The sequence below is a fragment of the Phyllobates terribilis genome, unplaced genomic scaffold (genome assembly GCF_046119375.1).
Source record: "Phyllobates terribilis strain yellow unplaced genomic scaffold, ASM4611937v1 Scaffold_1__5_contigs__length_1240528914, whole genome shotgun sequence".
Taxonomy (NCBI): domain Eukaryota; kingdom Metazoa; phylum Chordata; class Amphibia; order Anura; family Dendrobatidae; genus Phyllobates; species Phyllobates terribilis.
Window position 1 is genome coordinate 880,364,614 of NW_027362761.1, and position 23,433 is coordinate 880,388,046.

General features: G+C 46.4%; 1 non-coding gene across 1 annotated transcript; it reads left to right on the forward strand.

The window, feature by feature from the left end:
* Positions 1-5,072: 5,072 nt before the first annotated feature.
* On the forward strand, positions 5,073-5,254 carry LOC141174686 (U2 spliceosomal RNA). Its single transcript, XR_012252946.1, has one exon. It is a non-coding gene; the product is annotated as a U2 spliceosomal RNA (small nuclear RNA).
* The last annotated feature ends 18,179 nt before the right edge of the window (positions 5,255-23,433 follow it).

A 23,433-nucleotide genomic window follows, 5' to 3' on the forward strand; every position in this document is an offset into this window, starting at 1 on the left:
TGTGTTTTCTCCATCACACGGATCACATATACGTTTTCAGAAAATACTGCCATTTCTAGCCTCCATTAAAAATTTGTTTCACTGTGTCAGTAAAGCTATTGACATCAGTTTGCTGTTCAAAATAGTTACCTACAGGCCAGCTATTTAAAACTGTGGTTTGTCCGTGACACGGATCACATATACGTTTTCAGAAAATACTGCCATTTCTGGACTCCATTAAAAATTTGTTTCAGTGTGTCAGTGAAGCTACTGACACCAGTTTGCTGTTAAAAATAGTTACCTACAGGCCTGCTATTTAAAACCGTGGTTTGTCCGTCACACGGATCACATATAAGTTCTCTCCAAATACAGCCATTTGTAGTAAGCGTGGAAGATATTGTCCTTCATTTAAAATGGGCAAGGCACGTGGCAAGGAACGGGGAACTGGACGTGATGGTGATGGTGCATGAAGAGGCCAAAGCCGTGGGCAAGCTGAAATTGTGCCACAACATACACCCACATCTTCTCGCTCGACCTTCCAGTCCCAAGTAATAGGGGACCCCAGAACAACACTATTGTACACAGAGCAGTGTGAAAAGGTTATTGGTTGGATAGCAGATAATGCTTCCAGTAACGTGGCCACAACCACCACCACCCTGTCTTCCACATGGTCAAGTCTCAGTAGCCGTGAGTCTGGACCGCATATTCCTCACCCTGATCCTCCTTCCTCCCACCATGCTGAGTGCCCAGAGACAACTGATCCCACACTTGGACACTCTGAAGGGCTGTTCACTTTTCCATTTATAGATTCGGGACTCTCGCCTGGTCCACTTGAAGTGGAGCAAGAGGAGATCGCATGTAACGATGCCCAAATATTTGGGCAGCCACCGTCACACGAAGTCGATGGTGGAAAAGTGTCACAAGAGGTGGACGATGATGAGACACAATTGCCAGAAAGTCAGGAGGAGGACCAGGGTGTGAAAGTGGAAGACAAGGTGGTGGATGATACAGTAACTGACCCAACCTGGCAGGAGGACATGCAGAGTGAGGACAGCAGCACACAAGGGAGGGAGGCAGAGCACCCCAACAGGCAGGAAGTAGCAGTGTGGTGGCCGCAGACAGAAGGCAGGCAACCGTTCCCCGTAACACCAACACAAAGGAAGTTGCCAGTTCTACTGTTAGGTCTTCCCGAGTCTGGTTGTTTTTTAAAGACTCTGCAGATAGCCCCAAAAAGGCCATTTGCACCACCTGCCAAGCCAGCATCAGCAGGGGTGGCAAAACTACCAGCCTGACCACCACCAGCATGATCAGGCACATGATAGCAAAGCATTCGACTTTGTGGGCCGAACCCAAGGGTCCAGGAACAGTGTCTGCGGGTGGCACCACTCCTTCTTCCACTGTTGTGCATGCAAGCCAATCCCCTGTCCATGGTGCTTGCGAAGATGCCTCCTGCCCTGCACCTGTCATTGCACACTCTCAAGTAGCAGCATCAGGAAGCACGTCCACATCCTTGTCCCAGCGCAGTGTTCAGTTGTCCATACCCCAGTCCTTGGAACGCAAGCGCAAATATGCAGCCAACGCCCCACAGGCCACACTACTAAATTCCCACATTTCATGACTGCTTGCGCTCAAAATGTTGTCTTTTCGGCTCGTGGAGATGAAAGCATTTCTCCCGGTGTGCCGTCCACGCATTACTCAAGCTTGTGTCCCACAAAATTAGCCGTGCCCTCAACAACGCAGTTACCGGGAAAGTCCACCTAACCACGGACACATGGACAAGTGTATATGGGTAGGGACGGTACATCTCGCTGACGGCACACTGGGTTAACATAGTGGAAGCTGGGACCCAGTCAGACCTTGGGACGGAACACGTCCTCCCGACGCCCAGGATTGCAGGCCCTAGGTCAATCAGGGTTGCCTCCACAGTCTACAGCTCCAGAACCTCATCCTCCTCATCCTCTTCCTCCTCTTCAGCCTCCATCTCCGAAATGACCACATCAGTCACAAGCTGGAAGCACTGCAGCACGGCCTTGGCCAAGCGGTAACAGGCTTTGCTGAAGCTAATATGCTTAGATGACAAACCTCACAATGCTGAAGAGTTGTAGACAGATCTGAAAGAGCAGGCAGATCTGTGGCTCACACCGCTGAACCTACAGCCAGGCATGGTAATGTGTGACAATGGCCGGAACCTGGTGGCGGCTCTGAGGCGAGGTGAGCTCACACACGTGCCATGCCTGGCCCATGTGGTTAACCTCGTGGTTCAGCGGTTTCTCAATCCTACCCAGAGCTGCCGGATCTGCTTGTTAAAGTATGCCGCCTGTGTGCACATTTTAGAATGTCACCAACAGCTTCCACCGCCTTTGCCGTGTTTCAGCAGCGCTTGCAGTTTCCCGCTCACAGACTGGTGTGTGATGTCCCCACGCATTGGAACTCTACACTGCAGATGTTGGGAAGGATTTGTGAGCAGAAGAGGGCAGTTGCTGAGTATCAGCATCAGTACTGAAGGCCGTCGGTATTCAGTTCAGACTCCACACATAAGACCTCAGGAGTGGACATGGATGTCAGACATATGTATTATCCTCCAAAACTTTGAAGACTTCACCAAGATGGTGAGCAGCGATGATGCCATAATTAGCATCACCATCCCGCTTCTCTGTCTTCTGAAACGCTCTCTGCTCACAATCAAAGAGGATGCATTGCAGGCGGAGCACGATGAGATGGAGCAAGGAACCATACAGGGTGAATACACACAGCCCAGCCTCATCTCATCCCAACGTGGATTGGGTGACAATGAGGAAGAAGAGGAGCAAGAACAGGAGCTAGTTTCATGCGCTATAGATGGTACTACCTGCACAACTGTCATACCGTCTGTTCAGCGTGGATAGCCTGAGGACAGAGAGGAGGAGGAGAGCATGGTCACTCATCCTCTTGGTGAGGACACGGAAGTCTTGCCTGTTAGCAGTCTGACACGCATGGTTGAGTTTTCCCATGACCCTCGCTTTCTCAAAATTTTGGGTGACAGTCATTACTGGTTGGTGACACTTCTAGACCCACGCTACAAGGAGAACTTATATCTATTATTCCTGAGGCGGACAGGTCTACAAAAATGGGGCAGTACAAGAAGGCCCTTGTTGCGGAACTATTAAAAAAAATCCCATCTGAAAATGCTGACGGCAGAGGTCACAGTTCGTTGGACAACTAAGGAATACAGGAGAGAGACACACAACTCTAATCCAGCAGAGGCAGGGGAACACTGTCAAAGTTCTGGGAGAATTCTCTCAGCCCCTCCCATCGCACAGGCCCTGAGTCGCGGGGTACTCTCACAAGGAGTGCAAAGTTTGGGTAGATGCTGAGGGAGTACCTTGCCGACCATACCAACGTCCTCCGTGATTCCTCTGTGCCTTATAATTATTGAGTATCCAAGCTGAATACGTGAATTGAACTGTCTCTCTATGCCTTGGAGGTCCTGGCCTGCCCTGCCGCTAGCCTTTTATCAGAGCGGGTTTTTAGTGCCGCTGGTGGAATTATAACTGATAAGCGCATCCGCCTGTCAACTGAAAATCCTGACAGGCTGACTCATAAAAATGAACAAGGGCTGGATTGGGCCAGACTTTTCAACACCACCGAATGATAGCAGCGCAACATAAACTCAAATCCAGTGTCTTTTTTTGGGAGGTGTATTCCCATGCTCCTTTTCACACCCACACATGGGTATATGCTTCCTGATTTTGGCTATTTGCTATTGTCCTCCTCCTTCTCCTCATCCTCATCCTCCACCACCATATCACCAGGGTGACCGTGGTCCGTGATGCAACAGCCACATAAGTTTTTAAAGAGTTTTTATGATGCCCGTAAAAAAAAATTTTATACAGTATGTTGATGTATACCCCCCAGGGGTAAATGTTTGTCAGCCCATACACTTAGTGCATGGGCATTACAAGTATAGGAGACCCGCTCCTTTCTAATGGGAAAAAAGTTTTAGGAGGCCCTCCTCCACGTCTCTTCCAAGGGGCATTGGAGTGCCTCCCAATTTCTGGCACTATGGGAGACCCACTTCCTAATAATGGGAAAAAATTTTCATGAGGCCCTCTACGTCTCTCCCAAGGGGCATTGGAGTGCCTCCCAATTTTTGACAACCCTTGCATTCACTGCATAGGCCAACACTATGGGAGACCCACTTCCTACTAATGGGAACATTTTTTCATGAGGCCCTCTACGTCTCTTACAAGGGGCATTGGAGTGCCTCAAAATTTTTGGCAGCCCTTGCATTCACTGCATAGGCTAACACTATGGGAGACCCACTTACTAATAATGGGAACATTTTTTCATGAGGCCCTCTACGTCTTTTCCAAGGGGCATTGGAGTGCCTCCCAATTTTTGGCAACCCTTGCATTCACTGCATAGGCCAACACTATGGAAGACCCACTTCCTAATAATGGGAACATTTTTTCATGAGGCCCTCTACGTCTTTTCCAAGGGGCATTGGAGTGCCTCCCAATTTTTGGCAGCCCTTGCATTCACTGCATAGGCCAAAACTAAGGGAGACCCACTTCCTAATAATGGGAACATTGTTTTCAGGAGGCCCTTTGACTGCCACGTCTCTTTCAAGGGGCATTGGAGTGCCTCCAAATTTTTGCCAACCTTTGCATTCATTGCATAGGCAAACACAATGGAGACCCACTTCCTAATAATGAAAACATTGTTTTCAGGAGGCCCTCTGACCTCCACATCTCTTCCAAGGGGCATTGGAGTGTCTCCAAATTTTAGGCAACCCTTGGATTCATTGCATAGGCAAACACAATTGGAGACCCACTTCCTAATACTAGGAACATTTTTTTTCAGGAGGCCCTCCTCTACGTCTCTTCCAAGAGGCATTGGAGTAGGTCCAAATTTTTGGCAGCCCTTGCATTCACTGCATAGGCAAACAGTATGGGAGACCCACTTCCTAATAATGGGAACATTGTTTTCAGGAGGCCCTCCTCTAAGTCTCTTCAAAGGGGTATTGGGGTGCGTCCAAATTTTTAAAGGGGTATTGGGGTACGTCCAAATTTTGGGCAGACCTGCCACTCACAGCATACGCAACAACAGTATAGATCGCTTCTCAGCCTTTTGGCTAAGATCAAGTGTAGTATCTTTCGAAAAGGCGGCTTTGGCAGTCGGCCGCCCTAGTAGATTGATACATTTTGCACACTGGGGTTTAGGCGCTTGTTAGTATGCCAGGTGGCTAATATAGTCATCTGGTGGAAACATGGCCCCCCAGGATCGACGCCATTGGGCTGGGGAACATCGAAAGCCCGAAGTGTGAAGTGCCCCAGGATTGGTGACCCTGGGGTGCCTTAACTCACTGGGATTGGGAACCCCACTTGAGTTTTTGGCACATTTGCACAAGCACTTCAAATTTTCTTTCTTTCCACACACCCTTATTCTGGGCCTTCTGGCCTTAGGATGGGGAAGTTTTCAACTCCCGGTCGAAGGTCCGGGCGGTATTATACTGTGAAACCTTCACTATTTATTTAATCTTTTTGTCACTGTGTGTCCACTTATTCATGTCTGTCCACGTTTTGCTAGGATTTTGTCGGGATGCGGTTCCCTTACGGGTTCCTCTCTTGGCAGGTCTAGGGTGGGAGTGTGTGGCCATCAGGTTCCGCTCCCCCCTGAACCTCCCTGGCTTTCCTCTTTTGGGAGGAGAGCGTTGTTGGCTGCCCTCTTCCGGGAGGGGAGCACAGTCTTTGGCTCCCAGTGCCTTGCTCGGGTGAGTACTTGGGCGGGTGCTGGGGGTAAGATTGGGTCGCCTCTGGCTTCGGCTGGAGGTGGCTATTTGTCCCTGTTCCTCGCTGTGGCCTTCTGGCTCGGAGGGATGGGAAATGGTTTGGGGGACCCTTCTCCTTTTGGAGGGGGTTTCAAGATGACCAGCATCCTAGTGCACTTTTTTTGTGGCACTTGTCACTTTTTTAAGCGCACTTGGGTTTTGACAAGAATTCGGGCTTTCAAAAGAAAAAAAAAACAGTATAGGAGACCCAATCTTTAGTAATGGGAACAACAAAGCATGGCCGGCTCATGGCCCTCTAAGAATAGTAAAGGCCATCTGATGGCCCTATAAAAATAGGCTTTGTGACTTTTAGAGTCCCTCCTTCATAAATGAAACAGGATGTGTCTGATCATGTCTCACACACCATAGGGCCAGATAAGGTTGTAAATTTTGTTAAAATGGCATTTAACTGTGAATGCATTTGTCACAGTTGAAAGCAATGCAAAAGTGCAAAAACGCATCAAAAACGCTATGTGTGAACATAGCCCAAGGCCTGGAGGAGTATTTTTATTTTTGGTTATTTATTTTGCCTTAAATACTAGTCATTACACTGGAAATGATGTTCCTTAACATATTTCCCAGGAAAATCCATTTTGGTTTGTTTTAGTATGTTTTATTGTGAGTCCGTAAAAGTGGCGTAATACCTCCGACAACATTGTTGACAGCAGTGACCTTGGAGTCAGAAATGCTTCTAGGTGTCTTCCCCATGCTGTTCCCATGACATTTGAGCTCTGTTCCCATCGATTTGGGCAATTTTTAGGCCCCCTGCAGGAAAGCCGGGGGGGAGCCGCCTGAAAAATGCTCGAGACTTACATTGGGCTCGTTGCTCGGGTCGAGCACCCGAGTATTCCAATGTGCTCGACCCAAGCAACGAGCACCCGATCATTTTACTGCTCGCCCATCACTATTCTTCACAGACACCTAGTGTGAATAGCTTGACTGACACACTGCAACAGAATGGAAATGTCTGATTTTGGAACAGTCTTATAGGTGATATGTCTGACAGAGAATCACGGTTTTAAATAGCAGGCCTGTAATTTACTAATACTAATCTTCACAGACACCTAGTGTGAATAGCTTGACCAACACACTGCAACAGAATGGAAAAGGAGGTCAATATTTTCCACGTTCAGTTCAAATTTCTGGATTTTTATCGCTGAAATATGGAACAGATCTGGCTGTATTCTGCAGTGTTAACAAGAAAATGGAGCAGAAAAATGGTGTACTCTCGATTGCTTTTTAAGCAAATAACCAGGATTAAGATAAAAAAAACATTTGCTCTGGCCCTGATATCTGGGGCTATGTCTACAAATATTTGTAATTATTACAGCAGCAGCAGCAGACAGGATGTTCAATGGACCCTCTTGTGCTGTATCATATACTGCAGTCTGCCACAGACATTGCCTGCCTGCCTAGCACTGATTATATGCAGCTGGATTAGTCCTCAGAAGGACTGTTAGTTCAGATTGATATATATATACAGTACAGACCAAAAGTTTGGACACACCTCATTTAAAGATTTTTCTGTATTTTCATGACTATGAAAATTGTACATTCACACTGAAGGCATCAAAACTATGAATTAACATGTAGAATTATATACTTAACAAAAAAGTATGAAACAACTGAAAATATATCTTATATTCTAGGTTCTTCAAAGTAGCCACCTTTAGCTTTGATGACTGCTTTGCACACTCTTGGCATTCTCTTGATGAGCTTCAAGAGGTAGTCACCAGAAATGGTCTTCCAACAATTTTGAAGGAGTTCCCAGAGATGCTTAGCACTTGTTGGCCCTTTTGCCTTCACTCTGCGGTCCAGCTCACCCCAAACCATCTCGATTGGGTTTTGGTCTGGTGACTGCGGAGGCCAGGTCATCTGGCGTAGCACCCCATCACTCTCCTTCTTGGTCAAATAGCACAACATGATGCTGCCACCTCCGTGTTTAACAGTTGGGATAGTGTTCTTAGGATTCCAAGCTTCTCCCTTTTTCCTCCAAAAAGTTCAAACATTAATATGGCTTTTTATGTTTATTTTGGAGTAATGGCTTCTTCCCGGAAGAATGGCCTTTCAGCCCATGTTGCTACAATACTCGTTTCACTGTGGTTATTGACACAATCTTACCAGCTTCCACCATCATCTTCACAAGATCTTTTGCTTTTGTCCTTGGGTTGATATGCACATGTCGTACCAAAGCACATTCATCTCTGGGACACAGAACCCGTCTCCTTCCTGAGCGGTATGATGGCGGGACATTCCCATCTTATTTGTACTAGCATATAATTATTTGTACAGGTGAACGAGGCTCCTTCAGGTATCTTGAATTGTACCCAAGAATGAGCCAGACTTGTGCAAGTCCACAATTCTCTTCCTGATATCTTGGCTGATTTCTTTAGATTTTCCCATGATGCTACACAAAGAAGCAGTGTGTTTCAGGTGTGCATTTAAATACATCCACAGGTGTGTCTCTAATTATGTGCAGTCCAAAATTGTTTTAAGGCATAGTAATTAGTGATGAGCGAGCACTAAAATGCTTGAGTACTCGTTGCTTGAGTCGAGCAAATTGGAATGCTCGATTGCTCGACCCGAGCAACCAGCCCAATCTAAGTCTATGGGAAACTCGAACATTTTTCCGGTGCCCCCCCGCCCCTCCGGCGGTCTGCAGAGGGCCTAGAAATTACCCAAATCGATGGGAACAGTGCTCAAATGACATGGTAACAGCATGGGGAAGACCCCTGGAAGCATTTCTGACTCCCAGGTCACTGCTGTCAGAGGTATTACGCCACTTTTATGTAAAACATACAAAAAGAAAACAAAAATGGATTTTCCTGGGAAACATATTAAGGAACATCCTTTCCAGGGTAATGACTTGTATATAAGGTAAAATAAATATACAAAAACAAAAATGCTCCTCCACACCTTGGGCTATTTTCACATTTTCACACGTAGCGTTTTTGAAGCGTTTTTGCACTTTTGCATTGCTATCAACAGTGAAAAATACATTCACCGGTAAATGTCATTTTAACATTTTACTACCTTATCTGGCCATGTGGTGTGTGAGACATGATCAGACACATCCTGTTTCATTTATGAAGGAGGGACTTTAAAAGTCACAAAGTCTATTTCTATAGGACCATCAGGCAGCCCTTACTATTCTTAAAGGGCCAGCAGTCGGCTATACTTTGTTGTTCCCATTATTAACGAGTGGGTCTCCTATACTGTTATTGCGTATTCAGTGACTGCAAGGGCTGCCAAAAATTTGGACGCACCCCAATACCCCTTTGAAGAGACATAGAGGAGGGCCTCAGTAAAAAAAAAAATATGTTCCCATTTTAAAAGAGTGGGTCTCCTATAGTGGTAATGCCCATGCAGTGACTGCAAGCGCTGCCAAAATTTGGGAAAAACCCCACTAACAATTTAAAGATACACAGAGGTGGGCCTCAGTAACGAGTACGACATGTTCCCATTAGAAAGGAGTGAGTATGCTATACAGTTATAGAGTATGTACTGAATACAATGGCTACCAAAATTTAGGAAAACCCCCAATACCAATTTATAGACACATAGAGGTGGGCCACAGTAACAACATGTTCCCATTAGAAAGGAGCGGGTCAGTTATACAGTTATAAGATATGCAGTGAGTACAACGGCTGTCAAAATTTAAGAAAAACCCCAATAACAACTTAAAGACACAGAGAGGTGGGCTTCAGTAACGAGTATGACATGTTCCCATTAGAAAGGAGCTGGTATGCTATAGAGTTATAGGGTATGCACTGAGTACAACAGCTGCTAAAATTTAGGAAAAACCCCAATAACAATTTAAAGACACATAGAGGTGGGCCTCAGTAATGAGTACGACATGTTCCTATTAGAAAGGAGCGGGTATGCTACACAGTTATAGGGTATGCAGTGAGTACAATGGCTGCCAAAATTTAGGAAAAACCTCAATAACAATTTAAAGACACAGAGAGGTAGGCTTCAGTAACGAGTATGACATGTTCCCATTAGAAAGGAGCTGGTATGCTATAGAGTTATAGGGTATGCACTGAGTACAACGGCTGCCAAAATGTAGGAAAAACCCCAAATAACAATTTAAAGACACATAGAGGTGGGCCACAGTAACAACATGTTCCCATTAGAAAGGAGCAAGTCTGCTATACAGTTATAGGGTATGCAGTGAGTACAACGGCTGCCAAAATTTAGTAAGAACTCCAATAACAATTTAACCCCTTTACTCCCGAGGGTGGTTTGCACGATAATGACCGGGGCAATTTTTACAAATCTGACCACTGTCACTTTATGAGGTAATACCTCTGGAACGCTTCAACGAATCCCACTGATTCTGAGATTATTTTTTCGTGACATATTGTACTTCATAATAGTGGTAACACTTCTGCGATATCACTTGCGTTTATTTGTGAAAAAGTCGGAAATTTGGCGAAAATGTTGTAAATTTCGCAATTTTCAAAATTTGAATTTTTATGCCCTTAAATTAGAGAGATATATCACACAAAATAGTTATTAAATAAAATTTCCCACATGACTACTTTAAATCAGCTCAATTTTAGAACCAAATTTTTTTTATTAGGGTGCTATAAAGGTTAAAAGTTGACCAGCAATTTCTCATTTTTACAACAAAAGTTACAAAACCATTTTTTTAGAGACCACATCACATTTGAAGTGACTTTGAGGGGCTTTTATGACAGAAAATACCCAAAAGTGACACCATTCTAAAAACTGCACCCCTCAAAGTACTTAAAACCACATTCAAGAAGTTTATTAACCCTTCAGATGCTTCACAGGAATTTTTGGAATGGGGAAGAAAAAAATGAATATTTAATTTTTTTCACAAAAATGTTACTTTAGACCCAAATGTTTTTATTTTTGCAGGGGTAACAGGAAAAAATGGACCCCAAAATTTGTTGGGCAATTTCCCCTGAGCATGCAGATATGCCTTACGTGGGGAAAAACCACTGTTTGGGCGCACGGCAGGGCTCAGAAGGGAAGCAGCGCCATTTGCCTTTTTGAATGTAAAATTTGCTTGAATAATTAGCGGACGCCATGTTGTGTTTGGAAAGCCCCTGATGGGCCTAAACAGTGGAAACCCCCCTCAGGTGACACCATTTTGGAAACTAGACCACTCAGGGAACTTATCTAGATGTGTGGTGAGCACCTTGAACTCCCAGGTGCTTCACAGAAGTTTATAACATGGAGCCGTGAAAATAAAATTTTCACATTTTCCCACAAAAATGTTTTTCAGCCCCCAGTTTTGTATTTTCATAAGGGTAACAAGAGAAATTGCACCATGCAACTTGTTGTGCAATCTCTCCTGAGTAAGCTTATACCCCATATGGGGGGGGGGAACCACTGCTTGGGGATACAGCAGGGTTCGGAAGGGAAGGAGTGCCATTTGACTTTTTGAATGTAAAATTTGCTTGAATAATTAGCGGATGTGCCCCTGATGTGCCTAAACAGTGCAAAACCCCCACAAGTGACACCATTTTGGAAACTAGACCCCTCAGGGAACTTATCTAGATGTGTGGTGAACATCCTTAACCCCCAGGTGCTTCACAGAAGTATATGGAGCCGTGAAAATAAAAAAATCAAACTTTTTCCACAAAAATAATTTTTTAGCCCCAAATTTTTTATTTTCACAAGGGTAAGAGGAGAAAATGGAACCTAAAAAACTGTTGTGCAACTTCTCCTGAGTACGCCAATACCCCATATGTGGGGAAAATACACTGTTTGGGTGCACGTCAGAGTTCAGAAGGGAAGGAGCACTGTGTGACTTTTTGAACGCAAAATTGGCTGGAATCAAGATAGGACGCCATGTCGCATTTCGGGAGCCCTGACGTGTTTAAATAGTGGAAACCTCCCACAATTTACTCCATTTTGGAAACTACACCCCTCAAGGATTTTATCAAGGGGTATAGTGTACATTTTGAACCCAGAGGTACGACAGAATTTGACATTAGGTCATCATATTGAATAAGTTGTCATTAGTCTTGAGCGCAAGCGCTCGCTACTTGAGTCTGCATCGGGTATTCAGGTATGCACAATGTATCACGGGTGCGCGAGTGACATGTTTGAGTCCCCGCCCCACATGTTTCACGGCTGTTAGACACCCAAAAAAACCATGCGGGGATCGCTCGTGCATGGCAGGCGATCCAAGTAACGTTTTCTTTGACCCACGAAGCATATAGGGCAGAGACTCGAGCATGTCACTCGAACACCCGCGATACTCAGTGCATACCCGAGCATCCAATGCAAACTCAAGTAGCAAGCACTTGCGCTCAACACTGGTCGCCATAACGTCATTTTTTTTTCTTTACTTTTATAGTACTAATATCTTACTGTATCTACGGCCCACTTTATGGCTAAATACTCTTTTTCTACTATTGTGTAGTTTTTCTCACAGGACGAAAGCTTCCGGCTCAGAAAGAGAATGGCATGCTCTTCCCCATTTATCTCTTGAGAGAGTACTTCTCCTAGACCAACCTCTGAAGCATCTGTCTGGACCACAAACTCTTTCTTGAAGTCTGGTGCGACCAGGACCAGCTGTTTACACAGTGCTGATTTCAACAGTTGAAACATTTCCTCCGTCCACTTCACCATAGTTGATCTGGTGCCTTTTAGGAGGTCTGTCAGTGGCGTGGTCATCATGGCAAAATTTGCTATACACCGCTGGTAATATCCCACCATTCCCAGGAACACTCTCACTTGCTTCTTGGAGAGCAGTTTCGGCCAGGTCTGGATTGCCTCCACTTTTATTTACTTGCGGCTTTATTTCGCCTCTTCCAACGACATAGCCCAAGTACTTGGCTTCCTCTTTTCCAACTGCACATTTTTTCGGATTTATAGTAAATCCCGCCTTCCTTAGAGCATCCAGAACAGCCTGTAGCTTAGATAGATGACTAGCCCAGTCTGGGCTAAAGACTACAATGTCGTCAAGATAGGCTGTGGCATACTTCTTATGTGGGGCTAGGATCCGATCCATAGCCCTCTGTAAGGTGGCTGGGGTCCGCTGTAGTCCGAACGGCATCCGAGTATATTGAAAGCACCCATCAGATGTTGAGAAAGCTGTCTTCTCCTTGGCCGTCTGGGACATGGGGATCTGCCAGTAGCTCTTCGTCAGGTGAAGAGTGGTGATGTACCTTGCCGGTCCAAGCCTCTCGATGAGTTCGTTGACGCGGGTCATCGGGTACGCGTCACACTTGGACACCTCATTCAGCTGGCAGTAGTCATTACTAAACCTCTACTCTCCGTTGGGTTTTGGCACGAGGACGATTGGGCTTGCCCAGCCACTCTTTGACTCCTCTATCACCCCAAGGTCTAGCATCCTCTATACCTCGTCGGAGATCACCTTCCGGTGTGCTTCTGGAGTCCGGTACAGATTCAGATTCACTCTTACATGTGGCTCTGTCAGTACGTCATCCTCTACCACCTGAGTATGCCCCGGCAACTCTGAGAACAACTCCCGATTTCGCTGTAGTAGTTCTCGACATTGTTGCTTCTGGGCCAGCAATAGAGATCTCTGCTATAGTGACCTCTTCCACCTTGCCTTCAGGAGCGGCTCCCAGGCAATGAGTTTCCACCGGTTCTCAGGCCCGCCACGAATTGAGGAAGTTCACATGGTATACTTGGTGCGGCTTTCTTCGGCCAGGCTGGTGGACTCAGTAGTTCACTTCACTGAGTTTCTCCACCACCTCACACGGGCCTTGCCACTTGGCCAGGAATTTACTTTCGACAGTGGGAATGAGAATCAGAACGCGATCTCCAGGCTGGAACTGTCTCAGCCTTGCCGACCGGTTATACACCCTCGCCTGGGCTTCCTGCGCCCGGAGGAGATGTTCCTTCACGATGGGCATCACTTTCACCATTCTCTCCTGTAACTGGGCGACATGTTCGATGATGCTCCGGTGGGAGGTGACCTCGGACTCCCAGATTTACTTGGCGATATCTAGGAGACCCCTTGGATGCTGGCCATATAAAAGCTCAAACGGAGAGAAGCTAGTGGAGGTTTGGGGAACTTCCCTGACGGAAAACAGTACAAACGGAAGCAGGTAGTCCCAGTCTCGACCATCCTCCTCGACGACATTTTTAAGCATTACTTTCAGAGTCTTATTAAAGCGCTCTCTACCAAGCCATCGGTCTGCGGATGGTAAACGGAGGTTCACAGCTGGGTAATTCAAAGCACTTTACACAGCTCCTTCATCACCTTGCTCATGAATGGGGTTCCTTGGTCCATCAGGATTTCCTTTGGCAGGCCAGTCCTGGCAAAGATGTGGACAAGTTCCTGAGCTATGCTCCTACTGGATGAGTTCCTTAAGGGTACCGCTTTGGGGTACCGGGTCGCATAGTCCATGATGACCAAGATATATTGGTGGCCCCGGGCCGATTTAACTAAGGGGCCCACAAGGTCCATGGCAATCCTCTCAAAGGGAACTTCTATCACAGGTAGTGGAACTAAGGGGCTACGGAAGTGGGATGTGGGCGTGGTTATCTGGCAGGTGGGGCAGGACCTACAATAGTTTAAGATCTCCCGGTAACATCCTGGCCAATAAAACCTCCTCACTATTCTCTCCCGAGTTTTTTCCACCCCTAGGTGTCTCCCCAGAATATGTGAGTGTGCCATATCCAGTACCCTCCGTCGGTATGGTCCTGGCACTAACAGCTGCTCCACTGTCTCACCGCCCCTTAGTTTAAAGTGGGTGAAACTGGCATCAGCCCCCGGCTCTTGGGCAACCCCATTACATACAGTAACCTGGTCAACCGCCCCCTTTAAGGTCAGGTCCCGAACTTGAGCCGTCCCAAAGTTTTCTCCAGACACATCTAACTCAGGGATGTCAGCCTCCTCGGTCACCGCCTCGCCCTCATCGCCGGCAAGGACGCACAGTGGGAACTCATCCACTTGGCTTGAGACTTCGTCGGGGGTTCTTCTCCAGGGACCTGGCTTTTCCCTATGCTATTTTGTCCGGTTCCCTTCCCCCACAAGTCACAAAATAAAGAAAACTCACGGGCCCAGTATGACGGGATGTATCAGGTCCTTAACCACCCCGACCTCGTGGGACTGGGTGCCACAGTCTGCTCCCACTGTCACTGTGGCCACGGGATAGTCCTTGGCGTTGCCATGGATGCACCGAATGCCGCACCGAATGCCCACAGTTTTGGAAGGGATCAACTGTTGGGGTAGGTCTGATTAAAGTCACCAGACTCCCAGAGTCCAACAGTCCAAGGACCTTTACTCCATTAATGGATACGGCACATGCCTGCGGCTCCTCGCTGGGTCGACAGTCCGCACTGCAGGCTGGATATGCATAATAGGAACCCCGTCTACCTAGGCTGCGGTCCATGGGCTCAGGGGACATATGACAAAGGGCGGCTACGTGTCCAGGGTTGTGACACTGCCAACAGACTATATCTTTAACAACAGTCCTTGTGGCACCTTCAGTGGGAGTGGGACGCCCCTCAGTGGTGGCTCTAGACCCCTTCCGTGGTGAACCCGCCCCCTTTTGGGTATCCCAGTACGGAGAAGTGACTATATCCGGTTTCCTGAGGGATTTCGCAACCACCTGATACCTCTCTACCAGGCCGATGAAGTCATCTGCGTTCTGGGGATCGCCCTGGGCAACCCAAGTCTGTATCGACTTGGGAAGGGAGTGCACGAATCTATCAATCACCACCCACTCAACCATCTGGGCCGGAGTGGAGGACTCTGGCTGCAACCACTTCTGAACGAGATGCAGTAGGTCAAACATCTGCGAGGGGGTTTGTCGCTGGCATACGCCCAGTGGTGGACTCGTTGGGCTCTCACCGCCATATTCACTCCCAGGCGTGCTAAGATCTCTGTCTTTAGTTTGGCGTATTCCTTGGCATCCTGAAGTGCCAAGTCATAATATGCCTTTTGGGGTTCACCTGACAAATATGGCGCCAGAACCTCTGCCCACTGTTCTGGTGGAAGTCTCTCCCAATCAGCCACCCTCTCACAGACTGTCAGAAAGGCTCTGGGGATCATCTTCTGCATGGCCTGTCTTATCGCCTTCCTGACGTGGGAGTCATCAGTTGGCCCTGGAGGTGGGGTGGTTGCACTGCCCTGGATGACGTCTGCCAGAAGCTGTATCTGCTGTTGCTGCTCCTGTTGGTGCTTTTGTTGCTCCTGCTGGTGCAGCTGCGACTTTTGCTGCAACTGGATCTGTTGCATCAACAGTTTGGTTGTCTCCTGATGCTGCTGCTGGCTCTGCTGCATGCTCTGCTGGCTCTGCAAGAGCTGCTGGTGCATCTGTTGTTGGCTCTGCAACAGCTGCTTAATGAGCCCCTCCATGCTGCTGGACTTCTCTGGCTGACTGGCGGCCTTCACCCAGGACATCCACCGGTCTCTGTGGCAAGTACATATGTTCCTGGAATCTTGCCAGCACTCTCACACCAAGGTAGGATGACTCGCTCGGCCACTTCCAGAAGTAGACTCTGGGTTTTCTTTGCAGGCTTTATTGACAGCATAAAGCTCTGCACTCCAGCAAAATAAATACAGCCTTACTTGGCAAAACAAAAAAACAAAATATAAACTGTAGCAGAGTCCATATATGTGTGTGCAGTTTGCCCATACAGGTTATGTCCAGCCTTCAGCTCCCTCCTGAGCTATGGCTGTCCAGTCTGGAGACCATGCCTCTCCAAACACAACACAGAGGAAAAAAAACAGGACTGAACATTTAAACGTTACTCAGCCACACCCTGAGGTGGAGGTATGGGGAATGACGTCCCTCACATCTCAATGTCATTCCCCTAAAACCATGCCCTTTAAGTGAGTTAACCCACCAGCATATAACATGCTGGCAGAAAGTTATTGGTTTCAGTTCACACAGGCTAGCAACCTGTGCGACACATACCTCCCCTCATAAATCATACCAGTGACCCTGTCACACTATGCAGTTAATGAAATGGCTGCCAAAAAAATTTAGGCAATCCAATGCCCTTTGCAACAGACATAGAAGACAGAGGGCCTCCGGAAAAAATATTCCCATTATTAGGAAGTGGGTCTCCCATACTGTTTACCTATGCAGTTAATGCAACGGCTGTCAAAAATTGGGAGGCACTCCAATGCCCTTTGCAAGAGATGTAGAGGTCGAAGGGCCTCATGGAAAAAATGTTCCTATTATTAGGAAGTAAGTCTCCTATACTGTTTACCTATGCAGTTAATGCAACGACTGCCAAAAACTTGGAGGCACTCTAATGCCCCTTGCAAGAGACGTAGATATGGTGATATGGTAGATATGGTGGTGATATGGTGGTGGGCGATGAGGATGAGGAGGAGGACAAGAGCAAATAGACAAAATCAGGAAGCGTATACCCATGTCTGGGTGTGAAGACAGAGGTGCATGGGAATACAGTTAGACCTCCCATAAAAATACACTGTATTTGAGTTTATGTTACGCTGCTATCATTCAGTGGTGTTGAGAAGTTTGGCCCAATCCACCCCTTGTTCATTTTTATAAGAGTCAGCCTGTCAGCATTTTCAGTTGACAGGCGGATGCGCCTATCGGTTATAATACCACCAGCGGAACTAAACACCCACTCTGACAAAACGCTAGCAGCAGGGCAGACCAGGACCTCCAAGGCGTAGAGAGCCAGTTCATGCCATGTGTCCAGCTTGGATACCCAATAATTATAAGGCACAGAAGGATCACGGAGGACGTTGGTACGGCCGGCAAGGTAGTCCTTCAGCATTTTCCCAAACTTTTTCCTCCTTGTGAGAGTACCCCGCGCCTCAGGGCCTGTGTGATGGGAGGGTCTGCAAACACTGTCCAAGAATTTTGACAGTGTTCCCCTACCTCTGCTGGATTGGATTTGTGTCTCTCTCGCCTGTACTCCTTGGTTGTCCAACGAACTGTGACTTCTGCCACCAGCGTTTTCAGATGGGAATTTTTTTAATAGTTCCGCAACAAGGGCCTTCTGGTACTGTCCTATTTATTAGGCCTGTCTGCCGCAGAAAATAAGAGATAGAAAGTTCTCCTTGTAGCGTAGGTCTAGAAGTGTCACCAACCAATAATGACTGTCACCCAAAATTTCACAGGAAAGGCAGCGTAATATAAACTCAGCCATGTGTGCCAAAACCTATTAAAGTTATCTCTTTACTAAAGTATTAAACCCAAGGAAAGAGAATTGTAGCCAAAATGTCAGCTATGCTTGTACTTAGCACAAGTCCCCAAAAGAGTAGCCAGAGAAAAAGCTCTTAATGAAAATATATATTTATTAAGCTATAAATAGAAAGGATAAGACATTATATTAAATAGGAGTTGGTTAATGTGAGAGATATGACCAAATTGGCAGGTGGAAAACACCAGGGAGAAACAAGACCATATCCCTCATGGCAACAATACCCATAGGGGAAATAATAACTGCTGCACCAATATATATATATATATAGATAGAAAAAGTCTGTAGAGGGAATAATTGGCAGGTTACAATTTAGATTAGATAGTATGATATGATCAAATCATAGTATCGCATATAGAAGATGTTCTGATAATGGTAGCAGAGCCTATAAACAAGGGGCATATATAATCCGCTGATGCAGCTACTGCCAATGAGTCCCTGTACATAAGATCAAAAGGTGCCCTATTCTAAACATGCATTCAATTAAATCCATGTAGGGTGCATGCATAAACTGAGGCCGTATAAGCCTGTTTAGTTAACATGTTCACATGTATGACAGTGTTCAATTACCTTGTGACATGTTAGTTGCGGTATGTGGATGCTGTCAGGAGGGAGCTGGTAGCGCGCCTCAGTGCAGGAAACTAGCTCCTTTTCTTCCTCCTCCTCCTCCTCCTCTTCTTCATTGTCACCCAATCCACATTGGCATGAGATGAGGCTGGGCTGTGTGGAATCACCCTGTATTGTTCCTTGCTCCATCTCATTGTGCTCCGCCTGCAATGCATCCTCTTTAATAGTGAGCAGCGAGCGTTTCAGAAGACAGAGAAGCGGGATGGTGATGCTAATTATGGCATCCTCGCCGCTCACCATCTTGGTGGAGTCCTCAAAGTTTTGGAGGATGATACAGATGTCTGACATCCATGTCCACACCTGAGGTCTTATGTGTGGAGTCTGACCTGAATACTGACGGCCGTGTTGATGCTGGTAGTGAACAACTACCCTCTTCTGCTCACAAATCCTTCCCAACATCTGCAATGTAGAGTTCCAACGCGTGGGGACATCGCACACCAGTCGGTGAGCTGGAAGCTGCAATTGCTGCTGAAGCGCGGAGAGGGCAGCGGAAGCTGTAGCTGACTCTCTAAAATGGGCACACAGGCGGCGTACTTTGACAAGCAGATCCGGCAAATCCAGGTAGGTTTTGAGAAATTGCTGAGCCACGAGGTTAAGTACATGGGCCAGGAATGGTATATGTGTGAGCTCGCCTCGCTTCAGAGCCGCTACCAGGATCCGGCCATTGTCACACACGACCATGCCTGGCTGTAGGATCAGCAGTGTCAGTCACAGATCTGCCTGCTCTTTCAGAGCTGTCCACAACTCTTCAGCATTGTGCAGTTTGTCTCCTAAGCCTATTAGCTTCAGCACAGCCTGTTGCCGCTTGGCCGAGGCAGTGCTGCAGTGCTTCCAGCTTGTGACTGATGTGGTCATTTCAGAGCTAGATGCTGAAGAGGAGGAGGAGGTGCAGGAGCTGTAGAATGTGAGGGCAACCCTGATTGACCCAGGGCCCGCAATCCTCGGCGTCGGGAGGACATGTTCCATCCCAAGGTCCAACTAGGTCCCGGCTTCCACTATATTAACCCAGTGTGCTGTCAGCAAGATGTACCGTCCCTGCCCACAACACTTGTCCACGTGTCCGCGGTTAGGTGGACTTTCTCAGTAACTGCGTTGTTGAGGGCACGGCTAATGTTGTGGGACACGTGCTTGTGTAATGCGGGGACGGCACACTGGGAGAAATAGTGGTGGCTGGGGACTGAGCACCGAGGGATGGCCGCCGCCATCAGGTTGCGGAAAGCTTCCATCTCCTCGAGCCTAAAAGGCAACATTTAGAGCGCAAGCATTTGTGAAATGTGTGAATTTAGTAGTGTGGCCTGTGGGGTGTTGGTTGCATATTTGCACTTGCTTTTCAAGGACTGGAGTAGAGACACCTGAACGCTGCACTGGGACAAGGACGTGGACGTGCTTGCTGATGGTGCTAGTTGAGAGTGTGCAACGACAGTTGCAGGGCCGGAGGCATCTTCGCATGCGCCATGGACAGGGGATTGTAGTGCACGCACAGCAGCGGAAGAAGCAGTGGTGTCACACGCAGACATTGTTTCTGGACCCTGGGGTTCGGCCCACTTAGTCAGGTGCTTTGCTGCCATGTGCCTGATCATGCTGGTGGTGGTCAGACTGCTAGTTTTGCTACCCCTGCTGATGCTGGCCTGGCAGGTGGTGCAAATGGCCTTTTTGGGGTTATCTGCACAGTCTTTAAAAAACAACCAGACTCGAGAGCCTAACAGTTGTACTGGCAACTTCTGTCGTGATGGTGTTACGTGGAACACTTTCCGACCTTGTGTCTGCGGCCACCACACTGCTTCTTCCTGCCTGTTGTGGTGCCCCTAGTAATTGGGACAGGAAGGTCCAGCGACAAGATTTCAGCTTGCCCTCGACCTTGGCCTCGGCTTCTGCATGCACCATCACCATCACATACAGTTGCCCATCCCTTGCCATGCGCCTTGCCCATTTTAAATGGAGGACAATATTTTCCATGTTCACTACAAATGGCTGGATTTGAACCGCAGTTATATGTGATATGTCTGACAGACAACCACGATTTTAAATAGCGGGCCTGTAGTTTACTAATACTATTCTTCACAGCGACCTTGTGTGAAAAGCTTCACTGACACACTGCAACAAAATGTAAATGAGGCCAGAAATGGCTGAATTTGGACCGCAGTTATATGTGATATGTCTGACGGAAAACCACGATTTTAAATAGCGGGCCTGTAGGTTACTATTCTTCACAGTGACCTAGTGTGAATAGCTTCACTGATAAACTGCAACAAAATTTAAATGAAGGCCAGAAATGGCTGAATTTGGACCGCAGTTATATGTGATACGTTTGACGGAAAACCACAGTTTTAAATAGCAGGCCTGTAGGTTACTATTCTTCACAGCGACCACGTGTGAATAGCTTAACTGACACACTATAACAAACTGTAAATGGAGGCCAATATTTTCCACGTTCACTACAAATTTCTGGATTTTTATTGCTGTAATATGGAAAAGATGTGGCTGTATTCTGCAATGCTAACAAGCAAATGGAGCCAAAAAATGGTGTACTCTGGATTGCTTTTTAAGCAAATAATCAGTATTAAGATACAAAAAAAAATTAGCCCTGGACCCTGATATCTGGGGCTATGTCTACAAATATGTGCATACTACCTACGCAACGGGTAATAAACTCACATAATGTCCCATTCATGGAAACAGTGGGGATTTAACCATATAACAATATATATAGACCTATAAGAAAAATGGTACACCCCAGAAAATACGAAGAGTGCAAACAGATAGATTAAAAGGTATATATTTTATTAGAATACATTAAAAAAACACTACAAAAGTATAAGATACAGGTAAATAGGTATGAAAGTGATCACACTGCCCCCCGAGGAAGCCCACCACGCGAAACGCGCGTCGGGGCGCGATCACAGTGGACAGATATGGGTAAGCGTCACTTACATTTACTATTCTTTGAATAAACGCATAAATATACCCATATACTAGTGGCTTTAATTGACATTGGTAGTTATATGTAGCACAGTGGTACCATTATATGAGCCCATGCATGCTTGCACGTTTAATGATGTACACTATTTTTTTCTGTGCTAATTTACATAGAGGATCTCTTTTGCACTGTCTATTTAGCCCCTATGCCCTTCTGTGATCGTCTTTTTCATGTATTTCTCACTTTCATACCTATTTACCTGTATCTTATACTTTTGTAGTGTTTTTTTAATGTATTCTAATAAAATATATACCTTTTAATCTATCTGTTTGCACTCTTCGTATTTTCTGGGGTGTACCATTTTTCTTATAGGTCTAAATATGTGTCACAGCAGGATCAGTCAGAACATGCAATGGACCCTCTTGTGCTGTATGTGTTAGAACCCTCCTGTTAGTTTTTGCTATCTTGTGTTTTGCGGTCACGTGACCATCTGCCTATATATTCCAGCTCAGTGTTGTTTTGACTGTCTCTCTAGCCAGGTCCTTCGGTGCCTATCTCTTTCAGTTCTTGGTCCTTTGGGACTTTTAGTACTTTTGTCAGTTTGTCCTTTTTGCTCTGCAACAACTTCTGTTGAGGAGGTGTCCCATTTTTGTCCCAGTCCTTAGTTCTTTTAGGGACCCCTCCCTTAATTCTATAGGTCTCCGTTCAGACTAGCCGAGGACGAAGGCGGGTCTGTTCACAAGGAACAGGCAGCCCGCTACATCGTAGGGATTCAGCTTAGTCTTACTGTAGGGACAGCTTTCCCCTATCTTTCCTTAGTTTATGTTGCAGATCCTAACAGTAAGTCCAGCCCAAGAAAAAAAAAAGAAAAAACTAAAAGGAAAGAAATTCGGGGATCAGTATGGTTTCCGTCCAGGAGTTGGCTCAACACCTGCAGGGATTGTCTCTGGAGGTGGCCGAGCTTCAGCAACACGTGAGTAGCTGTCCTGGAGCGCATTTTGTGGAACCAAAGGTAGGACTGCCTGATGTTTTTTATGGTAAACAGCAAGATTTTTTTTCCTTTAAAAATGCTTGTTTGTTATATTTTCATTTGAGACCAAGATCCTCTGGGAATGAATCACAGCGCATTGGTTTTATGTCACTTTTGCGCAAAGAACCACAGGGTTGGGCCTTTTCTCTCCAGCCTAATGATCCGTGTTTAAGTTCTGTTGAAGAATTTTTTTCTGCTATGGGGCTATTATATGATGATCCTGATCAAATATCATCTGCTGAATCAGAACTTAGACGTTTGAATCAGGGGTCTGATGATGTTGAAAATTATTGCACACACTTTAGAAGGTGGGCTTCAGAAGTTAAGTGGAATGATTCGGTGCTGAAATGTTTATTTCTTGCTGGTCTGAGTCAAAGGGTTAAGGATTTGCTAATTGCATTCCCTGCACCTGAGACTCTGCAGGAAGCTATGCAGTTAGCTGTTCGCATAGACAGGAGACTGAGGTGCAGGCTCAATGAGGTAAAGACTCCTGTAATGTCAGGTCCTAGTCCCCAGAAAATCTGATCTGACAGTGGGGAACCGATGGAGGTTGGGGGGATGTAGCTCCGCTCTCAGGAAAAAGACCGGAGGTTCGCTGAGGGATTGTGTCTTTATTGTGGTAAAGGTGACCATTTGATTAAGTATTGTGAGCGTCGTTTAAGCAAAAAAAAAAAAAAAGGTCAGTTGCGCCCGTATAGCTTGTTTATGCTCTGCAGGAGTATTCCTTTCTGGGAGTACTACTCTGCAGGGAGATTTGATTGAATTTCAGGTATTTGTGGATTGTGGTTCAACACTTAATGTGATTGATAAAGGGTTTTTGGAAAACCTTAAATTGAAATCCAAACCTTTGTCATCACCTATTTCTGTGGTTGCAATTGATAACACTCCTTTGAAATGTATTACTCACAAGACTGCTGCATTTCC